Source organism: Protopterus annectens, chromosome 6.part1 (assembly GCF_019279795.1).
Source record: "Protopterus annectens isolate FY-2018-M chromosome 6.part1, PAN1.0, whole genome shotgun sequence".
Lineage (NCBI taxonomy): Eukaryota > Metazoa > Chordata > Ceratodontiformes > Protopteridae > Protopterus > Protopterus annectens.
Genome location: NC_056738.1, coordinates 65,334,250 through 65,353,855, shown reverse-complemented (window position 1 = coordinate 65,353,855; position 19,606 = coordinate 65,334,250). Strand labels below are relative to the sequence as shown.

At 42.3% G+C, this 19,606-nt stretch overlaps 1 protein-coding gene across 1 annotated transcript in view; it reads right to left on the bottom strand.

The window, feature by feature from the left end:
- Positions 1-19,606, bottom strand: part of BBS5 (Bardet-Biedl syndrome 5) — a 793,745-nt gene that overhangs the window by 742,790 nt on the left and 31,349 nt on the right. The window lies entirely within an intron of this gene.

Genomic DNA, 19,606 nt, shown 5'->3' with positions numbered 1-19,606 from the left:
CTGGCACTGAGTAGCATTACCTTTAGTTTTTTTATCCTTGGGTTGTCTATGGAGGTGGGTTTGTCCTTTCAGCCTTGCCTAAAAAGGCACTATGGGGGTGGCAAGAGCCTTGGCCAGTATACGAAAGCCTAAGGGTGACAGGTGCAAGCCGTCCCTAGTGAAGCAACGTGTGGCTTGTCGAGCATGTCATCCCAGGCTGACAGACACTGGATCCCCTTTGAATGACACCAATACTTTAGCCAATTGTTGAAACTGATCATTTTGTCTTTATACTGTGGCATCATTCTTGGTGAGGGCAAGATGCTACTCAAGGTCAGGGTCATACCAGCCTGGGCTACATGGTCAGAGAGCTCCTCTATGTATCTTTTCATGTAGTCCAGGGAGGTACGTCTCAGGTCATTCACACCAGCATGGACAATGACGGAGTCATACTTGTACTTGCTTTGGAGTGACCTGAGTGCTTGCATTATGTGGCGGATCCTGGCACCCGACAGGCAGCTTACAGTGACCTTCTCCTTGTTCAGTATGGTGAGCGGGACGTCAGTGTGCCAGACAAAAGAGTCCCCTATAAGAAGTGTATTTGGTGTGTTGTTTGGCCTTAAGGGCTGCGACTGTGAGGCACACTGACTTTGTGAGATATGTGATTTGTGGGTATTGTTGAGGGGTGGCTGTTGCTTGGATATCTGCTTAGGAGGTCTTTGCTGTTTAGGCAGATTTTTATTTAGAGCCTCCGGGTATGTTTTTGTGTGTTTATGTGTTGGGTATGCAGATGCAATAGGTCTGTGTGAGACTGGATTTGTGGTGCGGGTGGTTACCTTTTCCTCCTGACTGACTGTGCCAGTCTTGGGTTGAGAGAGCTCTGCCTCCAGTTTGGCTGTGTAACTGCATCGCTCACATGTATTAAGAGTTTGTTGGAAGGAGGAGAGGGTTGTCTGTTTACATAAGGCAGTTGTAACATTGCCTCAAAATTCCCAGATTCACCAGCTGGACTGGAGAGTAACTTTGAAACTGACCCTTGGACATACCAGATGAGTATAGGGAACTGTTTTTTTACTGATCAGATTAGGGAAGGGAACTGATTTTTCACTTGATCAGGAAGGACCAATCCGGAGTCTAATACTTATGAGAAGTCAAAGAGTGTGTAGTGCTTTAGTTGGTTAGTGTTTCCTTATAAGAGCTGAGCAAGTGGATGGCTTTAGAAAGAGAATAGAGTGATTACTTTGAGAGTCTGAACAGTTCTAAGGGAAAAAGTGAAGAGCAGACTTTGTGGAGCCTGGAATAGTTTAAACCTGTTTAGGTGGCGCTGCCCGACGCTGCTCAGTGCGCAAAACCGTGCAAAAAGAGAGTTGTAGGGTTTTAAGAGAGAAAGATCAAGGAGTTTAGAATTGACCCAAAATGGCCAATAAAACTACAGCTTCTAGGTAGTAACCACTCCTTCAGGGACAGGCAGGCTGTTCAGTGTTAACCACTCCCACTGGTGAACACAGAGACTTCCCTTTAGCCCAAGCAAGCACTGGCCTTCTAGAAACTTCCAAACAGTTCAGAACAGCAAATCTGTAACTGAACTTTCTTAACTTTCAGAAAGTGGGAAAAAAGCACGATTTTTTTTTTGTAGTTTAAAGGTAGCAGAGATACACAAGCAGCGAAATAATCACAACACTGCAATAAATGACTCCACACTTGAGTGCTAGGCCAAAATCAGGTAAAATGCAGTTTTTAGAGAAAAAAACGATTTTAAATTAAGTGCAACACAGGAAATGCAGTAAACAGGCTCTAGATGTGTTCCAAGTACTGTTACTGTTACAGATATAAACTTTAGCAAGCTGGAAAATGCCAAAAAGTAGGCGGCAAAGCAATAAAACTTAACAAAACATCATTCTGAGGAAGTATCTGTAATAGAGAGGAAAGCACTTAACTTCAATAAACTTGGTGTCCTTTGGATTGCTCACATTCTGCTGGTTGGTTCTTCTGTGGTTTTCTATTAAAAAGGAACAGCTCAAGAGTATGCCTGGGAGAGGGAGGGCACAGAAGATTCCTCTACAAACGTATGCAGGATAGCCCTGGCAAAGCCTGCCCTGGCCTTGGAAATAGCATCCAACCTGTAATGCTTAGTGAAAGTATGAACAGATGACCAAGTAGAAGCCTCAAGGATGAATTGGTATCCAAATCCTTGAAAAAAGCACCAGAGGAGGCAACTGTCCAAGTAGACTGTACCTTTACTGACAAAGAAAGACATTTTTCATGAAAAGAGTAACAAACAAATGGTCTTAGAAAGACAGCAGGAGATCCAGAGTCATGGGATGAAAGGAAACAAAAAGCTGCTCAAATATGCAAAGAACATTAGTTATAGCCAAATGATATCTGAGCCGTCTATGCAAATCTAATGCATGAAGTACCTTTTCACTGGCAAACTGCATTGAAGGAAAAAAGGAAGGAAGATGAACAGACTGATTAAGGGACAACTCATTAACCACCTCCGGCATAAAAGAAGGATTAGTACAAAAGACACCCTGCCTCTGTGGAAAACTAAAAGGAGGAACATTCATGACAGCCTAAAGTTCAGACACTATCTTGGCTAAACTGAGAGCCAAAAGAAGAACAGTCTTCCAAGTACAATGTTGTAAGGAAGCTGAAGATGCAGGCTCAAAAGGAGCCTGAGTCATTTTTTCAAGTGCAAAATTAAGGTCCCAGGAAGGTGGAATAGGCTTCCTGGGAGGCCTGATACAAAAGCTGCTTTTAAGAAATTACTTGACCTCAAATCTAGAGGCCAGAGGAGGAGCCAAGGGCAGACAAGCAGAAATTGCTGACAGCTTTATCTGAGGAATATGTCAACCCAGCATGGAGCAAATCACACAAAGAGATAACCAGAGGAATCTCCACAGATAGGGAATCCTGATGGTGAGAGAGGCACCAGACAAAAAATTGTTTCCATTTGGACGTATATGATTTCCTGGTAATGAGTGGTTTCCTAGCCTCCTACAGAACCTGAAACACTTCCTCAGAAAAGAAGTGCCTGAAAGGGATCAAAACCCTATCACTCACAGCATCAGTACAACAGTGGACAAGTGAGGATAGACATCACGTCCCTTGTCTTGTGTGACAAGGTCCACCCGGTGATGTAACTTGCTGTGATTACCCCTGGCCAAGTAAGAAATGCTGTTTTGACCAACGGGGAGTCACTAGCAAGACTTTGGGAGAGTCCTGCCTACTCTTGTGCAAGCTTTTTGGTAACAGAGAGATGGGAGGCAAGGCATACGGAAACAATCCCCTTCCAAGGAAAAGACAGGGCATCTGCTTTCTAAGCCAGAGGACTTGAGACTCTGGAACAGAATTGAAAAAGTTGTCTGTTCAGAGTGGAGGCAAAAAATATACCTGAGGAATATCCCACTGATGGACAATGTCTAAGATGCATCTTTGTATAGCATCTATTCATAAGCTTGTGTGCTGGACCTGCTCAAGGAGTCTGCCACTAGACTGAGCTCTGATAGAATGTAAACTACCTGAAGAGTCACTTGATACTGGAGAGCTAGATCCCAGACCTGAAAAGCTAGTCTGCAAAGAAGATAGGACGTTGTACCCCTTCACTTGTTGACATACCACTTCACTGTGGTGTTGTCTGTGAAAACTTTAAGGGGCCTGGGCTGAAACAGGGAATGAAAAGTATGAACAGCCAGAAACAGAGCCCTCGTATCCTTTATACTGATGTGGTCTGATGAGGACACCACAGACCCTGAACCTTGAGGGGGCTAGAGAAGGAACCCCACCTCCTGCCTGAGAGTTTGTAAATAGCACCCGAGTTGGAACTGGTGCTCAAAGAGGAAGCCTCTGGTTGAGAGACAGTTGATGAATCTACCACTGAAGCTCAAGCCTAAGGCAGGGAAGGAAAGATACCATGAAGTCCAGGGGATGGCAATGTTTCAGCCACACTGACTTGAGGTATCACTGAAACTTTCTCATATGGAGCCTGGTGACAGGGAGTATGGCAATGGTGGCAGCCATGAACCTGAGAACCCTGAGAAATTCCCTGGTGGAGACAGATGTTACATGAAGAAGGGATTGGAAAAAAACAACTAGAGACAGAGCTTTGGGGGCAGGCAAGGATGCCAGCATGGGAAGCATCTGAAACCTGCAGCTGAAGAAAATATGATACTGGGACGGAATCAGAACTGATTTTTGGAAGTTTATAGTGAACTCCAGACTCTGTAACAGGGAAGTAGTAAACCTGAGATCCTGCAACAAAGTGTTGGGAGAAGGAGCTTTTATAAGTAGATAATCTTGATAGGGAAAGATATGAATTTCTCAAACCCTGCAAAAACCAGTGACAGGAGTACGGCATTTGGTGAATAACCTTGGAGTAGAGAGGCCAAAGGGCAAAGCAAAGAAATGAAGATGCAAGGAAGAGAGAGAAAAATGTAAAAAATATCTGAACAGAGGATGGATGGGGATGTGAAAGAATATATCCATGAGATCCAGAGAGACCAGAAAGTTTGGGAGTAAAAGGAGAATAAATAATGTTTGCAGAGTTAGCATCCAAAAGGAAGGAATTTTGAGAAAGGGGCTCAGCTGGGAAAGATCCAGAATTGGTCTCCAAGAACCCTCCTTTCGTGGGACCAGAAATGGCTTGGTGTAAAATCCCTTCTCCATCTAGGCAGAAGGCACTGCCTGAAAGGTTTCCTGAGACAAAAGCGAAGGAAGAACCCCTGGAAAATGACAGAACTGTTCCCAAGGAGGTTGAGGTATGCCAAGAAAGGGAAGAAAAGATTTCCAAACTATGAAGTATTCCTTTTGAATAATGGACAGAGCCCAAGAGGATGAAGTTATCTGAAGCCAATGTAAAAGAGACAAGTACAGACAGAGGGACAAGGGAACCTGGCTGAGGATGGGGGAAGCAAACTGTCAAATAGAACCCAGCTTATCCTGGAAGGGAAGTTTCTGGGAGGCAGGTGTCTGAGCAGACTTAGCAGAAGGCACACACCTAGAACCATTCTTATCCTTTGGAGGAGGAGGAGATTTCCTACAAACAAAAGCAGACTTAGAGGGATAGTTCTTCTGAAATTTGGGAATAGGAGAAACAAAAATATGTTTCAACTCTTAAAAGGCTTTACCTTTGTCCTGGACAGAGTTGAAAAGTTAAACTGCAGCAGAAATATGCTTTATTTTTGCTTCTTCTTCTGCGGAACGTCCGCACAAAACACCCTCAGAGGGTCAGACCTCTGAAGTGATTCAGTAATGGTTACAGAAATCTCTTCCCGAACTAAAATCTGAGGAATCCACCTCAGTCCTTCAGAAATAATCAACAAGGATCCCCCTCAAGATCCGGTACAGACATCTGAAAAGCCTCTGAGGATGAGGCCCATCTGGTAGTTGCCTCAGATTCCTCTGTTGCGACACCCGATGGAGGCCGGCATGGATTCGGTTTCTTGAACATCGGTTCACAGGTTTATAAAAGGTTACTAGGACATTGGCCCTAGGGCCTTTATAAGCCTAGCCATGTTATACCCTTGTTCCCTTATTGACCAAATTATACAGTCTATATTTGCAGCTCGAGTATATGATCATAATAGACTGCCCTTATGTCCCTCTTGGATAAGGGCAGTCAGTGCTGATCATAGACTCGTACTGCAAATATAGACCATACAACTTGGTCAACAAGGGAACAATGGCATAACCTGGCTAGGCTTATAAAACCCCTAGGGCCAACAGGCTAGCTGCTATGAGCCTATGTGTAAGAAACCAGATCCATGCTCGTCTCCAATGGGTGTCTCAGCAGAGGAATCCAAGACAACTACCAGAAAGCCCTCTAAGCTTTCACAGGCCTTGAGAGAGACAGCTGGGTAAGGCTGGACACCAGCGAGATCAGACCTAACCTTTTTGGCCTTCTCCTTGCCAGATGGCTGGCCCTCGAGACAGGAGGATTCTGCCATTTCACCCTCAGCCAACAACTTCAGATGTTGGTTCTCTAGGTATATGGACACGGACCAGAGATGACTATATAGCGTCTTAGGCACAAACATCTGGCAAACAGAACACTGCGTATGATCGTGGGGAACCCCCAAACAGAAGAGACACTGGTCGTGATGGTCTTTATGGGGAATCCGCCTCTCACCCTGACATCTTCCCTTTCTGGATGACATGAACACAATAACACAACTAATAAGAGAAAGAAAAAAAAAACCCAATAGGTCACATATCTGACAATGCGGATTGCTAACCAGCACAGCAGAAGGGCATTCAGACATTCAAGAATGGCATTCAGACTGAAGGCAAAGAAGTTCTGACTGTGTGTGTCCATACGTCTCCTTTATGCTCTACACCCTGCGCTGGAAGTAAACATGTGACATACAATGCCCATAAGAGCTAAATAATTTGGTATACCGGCCAACTATCTTTGGCAGGAGGAGATCCCTTAGGTAAAGAATACTACAAGAGTGATAGTGAAGGACATCTTACTACTACACCACCTACTTCAGATGGGCATCAGACCAGATGTCCTACAGTGGTTCAAAATCTCTCTCTCAAATCAACACTGCATAGTTCAAATTCTCTTCTCTCCCTTAGACAGTCTTAAACAGGCTGTGTCACAAGGATCCTTATTTTCCCCTCTTATCCTCTCCATATATATAACAACAATTCACCTCTGTATCTGCCTTACCTTTCACTCTTACTTTATGTCGATGACCTGGTAATATACTGCTTCAATAAATCCCTCACAGTGTTGCAAAAAGAGCTACAATCTGACATCCTCTCACTGACCCACTGCATCAGTAACAAAACAATACCCAATTCATCCAAAATAAAAACATGCTTTTGGGGACCAAGAAAAAAAAACTAATGAACAAAACACTACAGATTACTGATCAGTTTATTAAAAACACTAACTCATTTAAATACCCTAGTCTACAGCTAAATTAATCTTTCAGCTTCTTCCTATACTTAGACCACACAAGGGAAAAAAATAACTCTAACTTTCTGGGCTACAAAATTTCTCCCGTCCATAGAAAAGCTCCCAGAATGGCTATATGAAAAGGCATTCTATCCTCCCAGATAGAATATAGCCTTCTCTTAATATCTTAAGTTGCAAAAAGAAATCAGACACTTTTTGCAAATACTCACCAATAAAATCTGTAGGTTCATCACACATTCACCAAAACAGGAGCACTGCAAAACACTACAGAAAACAAAATGGCTGCTAGTCAAAAAGGGCAGACCTCTTACTTGGATCTCAACTTAAGGTATTACAAAAAAAAAAGTTATGTACTTACCATAATGTTTCATCCATGTTGTCCATTTTCATCCTTCCTCAACCACTGGGTTCAGATCCTAACCACAGATCCAACTCAGCCGTTACTATAGCTTATGGCCAACTGAAACTCTCGAGCTCCTCCCTATCCATAATGCACCAACACCTAACATACCTCAGATATTGTTTGCTATATATCATAAGTAAGAAATATTAGAATAATGTTCCTGACAAAGGAAACCAGTATCTGGAGCTCCACACAAGACACTGTGGTGTCTTTAAAACATTGCATTCTTCCAGAAATCCATGGCTGGGGGTTGGTGGGCGGGGAGTTGAGCAAGACTGAAAATGGACAGCACAGATGGAATGTTATGGTAAGTACATAACTTCTTTATCTGATGTTATCAATCTTCCTTCATTCCTCAACCATTCGGACAGAATCCCCAGCTACCTGAAATCCCAGGTGGACTCTAAGGAAGGATGTTTATGAGCACAGTTGAACCAAAGGCAGCTCTTCCCTCAAGACCAGATCCAATTTGTAATAAGTAATAAAAGCATGAAGATTTGCCCAATCAGCTGCGCAAATGTCATCCAGGGAATGACTGGATAAAAATACTGACGAGGTTGACATAAATATAGTAGAGTGGGCTCTTAAACCCCACAACTATGGATAATGAAATAATCCCCCCAGGGTACAATATACTGAGACACGACAAAGTAAAATGCAATGGAGGAGTAGCCCTACTGTTTAGAAATGAACTACACATCTCCTCTATACCTTATAACCCACCTCAAGACAGTAAAGTTGAACTCTTAATCACTAGATTTAAACTCAACTCCAGCAAAGCACTATACATAATCTGTATCTACCTACCCCCAGGTAATAACATCACTACAATAGAGGATACCCTATGCTGGATATCTACTACTTACCCACAAGAAACAATTATTCTAGGAGATTTCAATACTGACTGGAATAGTATCAATACAGATAATCCTTCTTCTCATATTAATTTGCATGGCTTTAACCAAACTATCACCACCACCACTAGAATTAACAAACCAAACAATAAAGAAACTATACTAGACTGGATATAAATCAATAAACAAGAACATACTTATAAAGTAGGAACCTTGCCTGATGATGTAAGTGATCACATGCTTACTTGCATCATAAGACAAAAGAATGACATTACCAACGCCCCCAACTATAGGACTTCTCGAACCAAGAAAAACTTTCAGCCTGTATTATTTCAAATGGAACTTAGTGCCTGTGACTGGAACCCTCTAAAAACTCTCCCTCTTGAAGAAGCTGTTATATATTTCAATAACAAATTCTTAACAATCCTCGACGGGGCATGCACCTAAACGATCTATTAGAAGAAAATCCAAACCTGCCCCCTGGCTCTCAAAAGATACCAGACAAAAAATATTACTTAGAAGTAAATCCTGGGCTAAGTGGAGAGCAACCAGAAATACCTCAGAACAACAAACCTTTAGACAGTTGAGAAATGCTACAAAAAAGCTGTTCTCTCTGATAAAAAAAAATCTACTATTGAAAACTGCAGCAAATTCACCACAACAATCCACACAAATTCTGGGCAAGCTTAAATAACCTCCTTCATCCAGGCCACTCTAGCACTCCTTCCCCTCTAGGGTCAGAAAACAACACCTCCCATCAAACTGCCAATGCCTTTAATACCTTCTTCACAGACACCATACAAACTCTAGCCAGTCAACTAACTTCAGACAACTCAGATCTACCTAACTCCCCAACTGATACTCGGCCAACATTCCAACTACAACCCATCTCTACCTCTTACATCCAAAAACTTATCCACAAACTTAAGCCTTGTACCCCCTCTGCCGGTAAGTTTCCATCTGAATACCTACAGCAAGTAGCTAAAGTAAAGTAGTCGCCTATCCTATATCCATCCTGATAAACCGTACCATAACTGAAGGAACCATTCCAGATCTCTGGAAAATCTCCCACATTATTCCCTTACACAAAGGAGGTAACTCTAATGACTATTCTAACTACAAGCCTATAGCTCTCCTTTCTCCATTAGCCAAGATTATGGAAAATGTATTCACCATCAGCTAATGGACTCTTAATTCAACATAACATTCTAGCAAGCTGTCATCATGACTTCAGGCCTTTTCATAGTACCACCTCAGCTCTCCTATCCTTCACCAACACCATTAATAATAACCGTAATAATAGCACCCTCTCATCAGCACTCTTCATCGACCTGTCTAAAGCCTTTGATATGGTTAACCATCTCTTACTCATAAACACTCTGTCATCCCTCTCTCTTGATGCCAAAGCAATTCTCTGGTTCAAGTCTTACCTTAGTAATAGACAGCAAGCTGTTCTTTGGGAGAATCAACTATCATCTCACCTTCCTATCTCCCTTGGAGTCCCTCAGGGCTCTATTCTTGGCCCTCTTCTTTTCTCTTTATTCATCAATGACCTTCAAGTAGCTATCCCTCAAGCCACCTGTATACAACATGCTGATGATTCTACGATCATATGCTATGCCAACTCTATATCTGAACTTCAAACTTTAACCCAGACAGCTTTCAACACAGTAGAGGTATGGTTCTTGAAACGGTGCCTTCTTTTGAATGCCAAAAAGACCAAGCTACTACTGTTTACAACAAACAGTAAGTCTTCCCCCCATAGATTACTCCATTCAATCCAATAATGGCACCCTTATATCCCCCGACTCTTCCACCAAGCTATTAGGAATCACAATTGATAATAACCTCACCTTTGACAATCACATTAATAATACCATTAAATCTGTTAATAAAAAACTGGGCTCCCTATATAGGATAAAACCTTTAACTCCAACAGCCAGAATGACTATTGCCCACTCCCATCTAATTTCAACTCTTCTGCATGCAGCACCCATATACACTAATCTAAAAAAAAATAATCTTACCAAACTAGCCAACTCCTATAATAGTATTGCCAGATTTGCCACTGGACACCCATTTAGAACTCACCACTGTCTTAACCTTCACCAGCTAGACTGGCTCGAACTAAAAAAACTTCTGATACTTTCCCAACTTACCATTGTTCATAAGATTTTTTACCAACCCAACAACACACCAATACTCAACAACCTTATAGCACCCTATAGGAATCTTAATTCCTTATGCTCTTCCAATAAACTTCTAGCTAGTACCACCAAGTGTAACAACTTAGCTGGGGACTCACTGTTCTCCAATACCACTGGAAAACAATGGAACCTCTTGTCATCTGACCTAACCTCACTTCCATCCCTTCCTCTCTTTAAACAAAGTCTTAAGAAACACCTTAAAACTCACTGGCTATGCCCTTGCTGTTACCCAGACTGATCCTCTGGATTTCTCTGCTGTTATCTCTTGACTTCCTACTTTCCTCCACTCTTTCCTGTCTACTCCTCTGAATTAGTAGCACCTATAAGCTATCTCTACTACTACTTAGACACAATTAGCTATCTTTTCTACTTGGCTATGAATGTATCCTGAAGGTAGTATTCCTGCCATTTCTTTATACTTTCTCCTTTTTCTACTGTTACTGTTTAACCCCTTGGAAATAGTAACTGTCTGGAGTAAACTAGAATAACCAAGGATTTAAATGTATTTTAATAATGTCTTGGGGTTGCCTAGATATTCATACTGGAAAATGATCTCAAGGTGTATTATGTATTAATGCAGTGTGTCTCATAGTCTTCCCATAATTTAAACTGTAATACCTTTCTTGCTTATTATAAACATTTTTTGTGTGGTGGTGGTTTATATGTGGAGCTTTTCTCCCAGGGCCTCTACTGAAAATGGAAATATATCCAGCTGGACCAGCCCGGTCAACAAATGTAAAATAAAAATAAATAAAATAAATAAAAATAAAAAAATTAAAGGTTTTGATAATGAAATGCCCAATTTATTATAGACAAACAATATGCAGTTAGTAATGCATCTTACCAATGTTATCTTTGTAACAGATTTGCCTAGTTTATTGTCTGCAAAGGATATAAATAACTGATCAGACTTTCTAATCTCTTTGTTTCTGCGTAAGTAAAATGCAATTGTCTATGAATATCCAGCAAGTGTAACATTATTCACCTTTGTTTTCAAATTTTGGAAGAAAACGGGAAAGTTAATATACTGACTGATACTGAATTCTGACACCACCTGAGGAAGGAAGGGTTGGTTCTTAATGCCATCCTATCCTTATGGAAAATCAAATAAGAAGGTTCAGAGGATAATGTTTGAAGTTCTGAAATTCTTCTGGCAGAGGTAATAGCTACCAGAAATCATATTTTACTGCTGGTTCAAAGGTTAAATGGATTAAGGCCTGTAGTAAAAGATCCAAATCCCATGGAGGAGTAGGATCTTTATAAGGTGGTCCAAGTAAAACAGTTCCTCTTAGGAAGGCCTTGCATACCTTAGTGGAGGCTAGAGAAGAACTGTCAACTCTACATGAAAGTTAGAGATTGCCACCAACTGAAATTTAATGGCAGAGGAGCTAGCTCCTTCATTGAAAATTTCTGTCAAAAACTCTAGGACACTTTGTGTAGGGGCTGAAAAGGGATCAATATGTTTTCGATGCACCCAACAAACAAATCTCTTCAATTTATTTTTCTAAACTTTCTTAGTAGAAGCTTTATGACAAGACAAAAGTATATAATGTACAGGAGACGAGAGCATAGGTTATCTGGCTATTAAGAGAAGCAGAGCCTTAGGTTTGAGATATCCAGATGAATCATGCCTGTCGGGCAAGACAGGAGGTCTAGAATTGGATCCAGAATCCAAAGTGGGTAAAGAAGATGAGGCCAATGGAAAGGGAACCAAACCTAGTAAGGTGCAATGAGGATGACTTTGCTCTTCAACCTTGCAGCTTTCTGTAGAAACTTGAGAACGAAGGGCATTGGTGGATAAGCATAGAGAAGACCAGAGGGCCAATCGTGGAGCAGTGCACCCTCGGTGATTCCCATCGGGGATATTACGGTAAAAAAGCTGCTGCACTTGTTGTTTAGGGGAGACGCAAAAAAATCACAGCAAGGATGGCCCCAATGATGGAAAATTGCATCCGTCACTTTTATGTTCAGAGACCACCCATGAGGTAGTAGAATGGACCTGCTCAATTTCTCTGCTATCACACTGGACTTCCCCAGAATGTGCATTGCTATCAGAAAGCAGTTGGATGAGATCACCCATTGCCTCACTCTAAGTACTTCTCAACACAAGGGGTAAGATCTGGTTCCTCCTTGTTTGTTGGTGTACCAAACTACTGACATATTCTCTGTTTGAACTGCAATTGTCCCTAGAGGTAGAGCATCCTTAAAAGCTTGCAATGCTAAAAGCACAGCTCTTATCTCCTGGACATTTATATGCAAATTGGCCTCTTCGGGGGACCAAGTGCCCTGGACTGTTTTCCCAAGGAAGTGCACCACCCGCCCAATCTGTGATGCTTCCATGGTGACTAAGGCCTTAGGCTGAGAGAGAATGAACGGACGGCTCTGTAGGACCTGATCTAACCTTATCCACCACCAAAGGTATTTTTTGCATGCTTGCATGATCCTTATTTGAAGTGACATCCGTTGATAAAGAATTGACCATTGAGATGCTAGCATCCACCGAAGAATTCTCATATGAAATCTCTCCAGGGAGACCAGAATTATGCCAGCTGACATTGACCCCAAGAGTTGAAGAATCAATTTTGGTGCTCTGAATAATTTTCATGACCTGGAATCTCAATGTCTTTACCCTAGCTAGGGGAAGTGAAGCTGCTGCAGATACTCTACTGAAAATTGCCCCTGTGGGTGCAATTGAGAGTTTTTGTAACTTATTGTGATTCCTAAAAGGGAGCAAGTCTGGAGTACCTGGTGTCTCAGTGTTATGAGTAGATGCCTGGTCAGGGCAGTGATGAGCCAGTCGTCTAAATACAGAAACACCTTTAATCCCTGTAGTCTCACATGAGTTGTCACCACTGCCATGCATTTGGTAAACACCCTTGGGGCTATGGTGAGACCAAAGGGTAGGGTTTGAACTGGTAATGACAGGCTCCCATTTCAAAGTGCAAGAACCTTCTGGACCAGCTGTTCACTTTTATGTAACAGTACACATCTTGAAGGTCTATCGAGCATATCCAATCATCCTTGCCTAGAAACGACAGGATGGACTGAACTGTGACCATCTGAAACTTTGAGTGTTGAACTGACTTGTTCAATTTGCTGAGATACAGAACTGGTCTCCAGTCCCCTGTTTTCTTTAGCACTAAAAAGAAACTCAAGTTCCGGATTCTCTCTAGTTTGGTGGGACCTCTTGGTGACTATTCTTCTATCAGCTTTTGTATTTCTAGTGCTGCTACTTTCCTCTGACTAGGTGGAACATAGGGAAACTTTTTAGAGGACAGAGGTAGAAGGGAAAAGGGAATTACATAACCTCTGGAAATAGTCCTCTGCACCCATGCATCTTTTGCTATTTCTAGCCAGGCTCTCTGGTGCAGGGATAAACGACTGCTGGTTGCCTCCAGAGAGGGACAATTGCATCTCCTTTCAGGAGCACTGGTAAGGCCTGCCAAAGACAGCATCTTTAGAGCCCTGAGCCCTGGTTTTATGGGCCACTTCTGCCGTGTTGGCGCGTCTTCCATTAGCATTCCACCCTCTGCCCCTGGGGAACCACCTCCATGTGGATCTTGGAAAGGACCCCGAGCCTTTTTGAACCGCATTTTCCATCCCCCTCACTGGTTCCTAGAGAAGGTCTTCTGAGGGGTTGAAAACATACTCCTAAAGCTGGGAAAGTCTTTCCATCTTTCTCACACCTGGAGAGTATGTCCTTCACTTTGAGGCCAAATGAGGACGATCTGTCAAAGGCAGCATTGATTAAAGAAGATTTGAAGAGCTCCGCAGAATCACACAAGTGCATCCAAGCATGACTCCTTACTGAGATGCCTGAACCTGACACCCTTGAGGTACCCCCAGCTGCACGAGAGATAATCCTCATAAACAAATTTGAAATTGACTGTAGGGTTGCCAACTGCAAGGCTACCAAAGCTTAAGTCTCTGCAGCACTGATTCCTGAAAGAGTACTTGACAGTTCTTTTATCAAATTTGTTTGCAACCTAGTGAAATGTGCCAAAGAGTTTAGCAACCTAAGAGCAAAACATGCTGAAGCATAGACACACTTCCTAAATCTGTCCAAAGCTCTAGACTCTCTGTTAGGGGGATGAACAGTGAAATTATGTTCCACAAGTTTCTTTTCATGGCTGCTGCCATGACCATGGCATCTACTAATACTCCCTTGCTTCAGAATTCCCTTCCTGTCGGTGGTGCCAGAATTCAGTCTGGTCTCTTGGGGATAAGTTTGACCACATCAGATTCCTTCCATGCCTGCTGAGAGTTCAAATCAATGAGCTCATCAGCAGGCAGAGTCACCCAGGAGGTAGATCCAAATGCCTCCAGGAATACTGATTCCTCTGGGGAAGGATTCTTGGAGGTCCAACCACTCCGTTGTTTGAGGATCTCTAGAATGTTTCCAAATGAGATGTCTTCAGGTGGTAATCTAGAGGATCCCTTCCCTTCATTGAAATTGGTGTCTTCTGTGACAGATTCCTGTGGGGAGTCTAAGTGCCTCCTTTTGCACTTTCTCTTCTGGGGTATTTCCTTGGTGGGATGTTCAAGGGAAGTGTCGGAAGAAATGGTAATACCCTGCTGGGTAGCCTGGAGAAGTTGGTCTGGCTGCCCCTGTGGAATCGAATGCTGTTGGTCAAGGTGCAGAGACACTGAGGGGGGAGAGACGTCTGTCCCACTGAAGCAGAAAACACTCTCTCAGCTATCTCAAAGGGACACTGTCCCAAAGAGAAGGAAACTGATGGAGCCAAACAGCCATGCTTCTGCTCCATTGCCTCTCTCTGCCCCAAAGGCTATCTATCTAAGGCAGAGATCAGAGCTGAGCTGTCCAAACCCAAGGCTCCAAGGGAGACAGATGGATTCAAAACTTTCAGAGTCAACGCCAACACCTCGGATCCAACTGGGATGCCTCAGCTCTGAGAGCAACTTAGCTCCGAACTCAGAGCAGTGGCGCTCAGAGAAACCCTCGGATCCAAGGACATGACTATCCTCAGATCCGGATCCAGAATATCTAGGCAAACTCAGATCCAAGGACTCCAAAACAAAGTATCGAATCGGAAAAGGAGCCAATACTGGAGGGGGTAGAGCTGGCCAAGACTTCCTGACCTAAAGAGGTATGAGCCAAGAGAACTCTCATCTGTATCAGCACCAAGAGGAACTTCCTCATCGTTCTAGCCATGTTGGCTTCAGTGAGACTCATGGAAGACAGAGTTGAAGCAACTAATGGAGATTTGGAATGTCCTCTCTCTCTCTCTAGAAAGGGAGAAGGGACCATAGACAGCACTGGGTCTAGGTAGGAACAGTATTGGGTCCAAGGAAGTGATTTAGAATCTGACATACTCAGATGCAAGGATGCTTTAGTGGATCTTGTCGAAGTCTTCAAGCTGGAAGTCTTCGGATCTGACCTGGACTTTTAGTGGTGGCTTCATTGAGGACGAAGTTGAAGAGCCCGACTTCTTTAGGGACTTTCTTGAAGTCTCCTCTGAAGTTATCTGGAAAAAGTAGTAGGCAGTAGACCCTTTAATATCAACTTATTTCTATGGTCAGCTATTGCTCGAGAATTAAAGCTGTTGCAAATATTGCATTCTACATCAAGATGCTCTGGGCCTAAGCAACAGAAATCAAAGATCATGTGCATCTGAATAAGGTAGCATATGGCCACACTTCCTACACTTTTTAAAACCTTTTTCAGACATTTTGACAAAAAACAAGATAGCGGGAACATTTTTACTTTTTTTTTGTAAAGGATAAGGAGGAATGAAAAAAAGAAAAAGCACTGACAATGGTACAGGAGAATACAACAATGGTGTAAGAGAAAAAAATTATAAAGTTCTAAGACTTTAAGAAATGAGAAAAAAAATACCAACAATAGTAATTGACAAATACACTAAGTATATAAAGGAATAAAATAGAAAAAAAAGGAAGGAAAAAGTTGTTGGAATAACACTTATCTTTAAATTCACTCATGAGCAAAGCTGACCACGTCTGTACTCGACAGCGGCAAATGAGATCTGGGGTATGTTAGGGGTTGGTGCATTATGGGAAGTGAGGAGCTCAAGAGTTTCAGTTGGCCACGAGCTATAGTAAAGGTTGAGTCAGATCTGAATCCAGTGGTTGAGGAATGAATGAAAATTAACAACATCAGATCCAAACTTTTGCTCTATTACAAGCCAAACTAATAAGAGACTCTTGTTCGTGTAATACTGGAAGCACAGATCTCACAGCACCCACATTACAGATCCCTCAAATTAAATACCAGTATGCTTACTATTGCTTTTCTATAGTAGGCCCTAAGCATTGGGAATCCATACCATCATCTCTTAAAGACACATTCTCCTACCCAAAATTCTGACCACAATTGAAAGTGCACCTCCAGCAAATGGCCAAATGCCAATGTCATATCCCAAATTACATTATCTAACTATACCATAATCTCACACCAGCTTCAATCCATCCACCCAATCCATCCATCCATCCATCCAAACATAACTCCCTTTTCCCATTTTTGCACATGGGTTTGGGGTATCACTTCAACAGTTACAATAATCTAGAGATAATGCTCACACTGCAGGGTGGCTATCCATCCCGTTATCTCTTTATTAAATCTATTTTTCTACTCAGCATTATAATTCCAATTCCAATTTGTCATTAATTGAATAAATACATGCTGCAAGAATATGTGCATTACAGATATACACTATTTATCTTTGTGACCTACTACTAACTGTATATTAGTATGTTCAAACTCAATGACTACATCTTACATATTTGTAAATATATCCCTGTATAATGTTTATAACTAATTTCTATCATTATACAATTGCAAAGACATAAAAACAGTGGAATGTGCATATTTTCCCCAGGACAAAGTCTGAAATTGTCATCTGTGATCGGTGCTCTACCCTAGTTAACAAATTCAAATGAATCAATAATTAAATAAACCCCAGAATCAGTGCAAATGACAAGGAGATCATAAATGGAAACAGAAAAGATATATATTCAAGGGGAAAAAAAAACAACAGAAGCAGCCCTCCCCCCTGACATAACCAGAAAGCTATAGTGCAGCAGAGTTCGCAATTTGCCCACAAAAGGCAGTATGCAAACTTGTCATAATCAGATTCAAAGGGAGAGGCTCTTTTGAGAAGTTGGTCTAGGTCTCATCTCATTGTTTGACAAACTTCTCTATTTGCCAAACTAGAGGTTCCAATATGGTTAACTGCACAGGAGACTTACACTGCACCTCTTGATAAACAATTTTTTCAACACTCTCTTCTATGTGTTTTTGGCTTTGACATTAGAGAGCAATGTTGGGGGTGCTTGGTCACTTGAGAACTTTTGTGGAGGCCTAGGTAAAATATTAAGGCAGAGGTAAAGGGATTTGTCTCCAGAGAAGGTAATCCTGCATTTTGTGAGGAAAGGTATTTTTAAATTCATAAAACATATTAAGCTGATTCCTTCTGTTCTTCAGAGTGCTTGCTATAAAGTCTTTACAAAAGAACCTCTACAAAACAGTAAAAGGAGGTTCTTGTTTATGTTGCAGCAGGATCTTGTTCTTTCAGCAGCACTTCTTAAACCCAGAGCAGAACCACACCAAGTAAGAAGAATAAAAAAAAAAAGTTCTGTACTTACCATAACTTGGCATCTATGTTATCCTATGTCACTATTCATCACTCTTGAGTCTTGGATCAGACATCCGATCCAAGCCAGCAACTTTACAGACAGCTTCTAGACTCGAGCTCCTCCCATTCCCATGATCCCTTGCTGCCTTCTAACCCATCAGGTCAAGTTTGCCCTAACCTAGAACGCAGCTTAGGAAGACCTTGACCACCACATAGGACATTTCCACATCCTCTAGATCCTGCAGGATGGGGGGCGGAGGGAAGGATAGTGATGAATAGTGACATAGGATAACACAGACGCCAAATTAGGGTAAGTACATAACTCTTTATCTGATGTTGTCCATGTCACTATTCCTCACTCTTGGGTCTGAGACCCCAGCTACCCTAAATCGTGGGCGGTCTCATGGAAGGACATGCCGAAGAACTGTAGAGCTGAAGGAAGCCCTGTTCCTGGAGACAATGTCAAGTTTGTAGTGACTAACAAAAGTGTGAGGAGAAGTCCAGGTGGCTGCCGCACAAATGTTATCTATGGAATGACGGGCAAAATAGGCAGCTGATGTAGCCACTGACCTAGTAGAATGAGCTCTGACCTGGTAAGGATAAGCCTTTGGATAAATAAGCAAAGGAAATGCACATTGAATTCCAATTTGAGATAGTTATTTTGGACACGGCCTGGCCTGATCCTTCCTGTTAAGAGAGAATGACACAAACAGCTAGTCAGACTTGTGGAAACTCTTTATCCTAAGTAGAAACACAATTGTCTATGCACATCTAGTGTATACAAGGGATATTCCTCTTTATTACCAAACTTTGGGAAGAAGACTGGTAATTGGATTGACTGGTTCAGATTTGCTTCTGTGGCAACCTTATGCATGAATGATGGGTTAGTTCGATGGTCCATTCCATCTTTATGAAAAACCATGAAAGGCGGTTTTGATAGAAAGAGGCTGCAATTCTGAAACTCTTTTAGCTGAAGTTATGGCTACTAGAAAAGCCGTCTTCCATGACAAGAATTTGATATCAGATGTGGCAGCATGCTCAAATGGACTCTGTATGAGAGACTGCAGCAAAAAAGAAAGGTCCCAAGGAGGTGAAGGACAGGAGGTCGGAGCAGAAGAACCCCTTTTAAAAAAGCTTTACCCAAGAGAGAGGAGAAGACAAGTTCTTTGCAAACACTGAAGTTGGAAATAGCTGCCAATTGCACTTTGACAGTCAAGAAACTAGATCCGCCCTGAAAAAGAAAGAAAGGAGAAAGAGAAGACATGAAGAGCAAGATATCTGAAATGTAAGCTGAAGTTGGATTAAGATTGCACTGCTTAGCCCAAATAGAAAACCGTTTCCACTTACTGGTGTAAATCAGTCTTGCAACTTGAGGAGGACTGCCCTCATCTCCATGATGTTGATCTGCAGTTGGTCTCTGCTTCGGACCATGGGTCTTTCCCTGAAAATGCCCCCCACCTCAACAGGGAAGTGTCCGTGGTCAGTGTGGCGAGGAAGTGAGAATGGTCAACCTGCTAGGAGGTCAGGAGACTGGATCCACCAAAGGAGGTGATGCCTGCACACTGGTGTGAGGCAGATCGGAGTTGTCATAGGATGAGCCAGGGAGGACCATTAAACCACTAGAG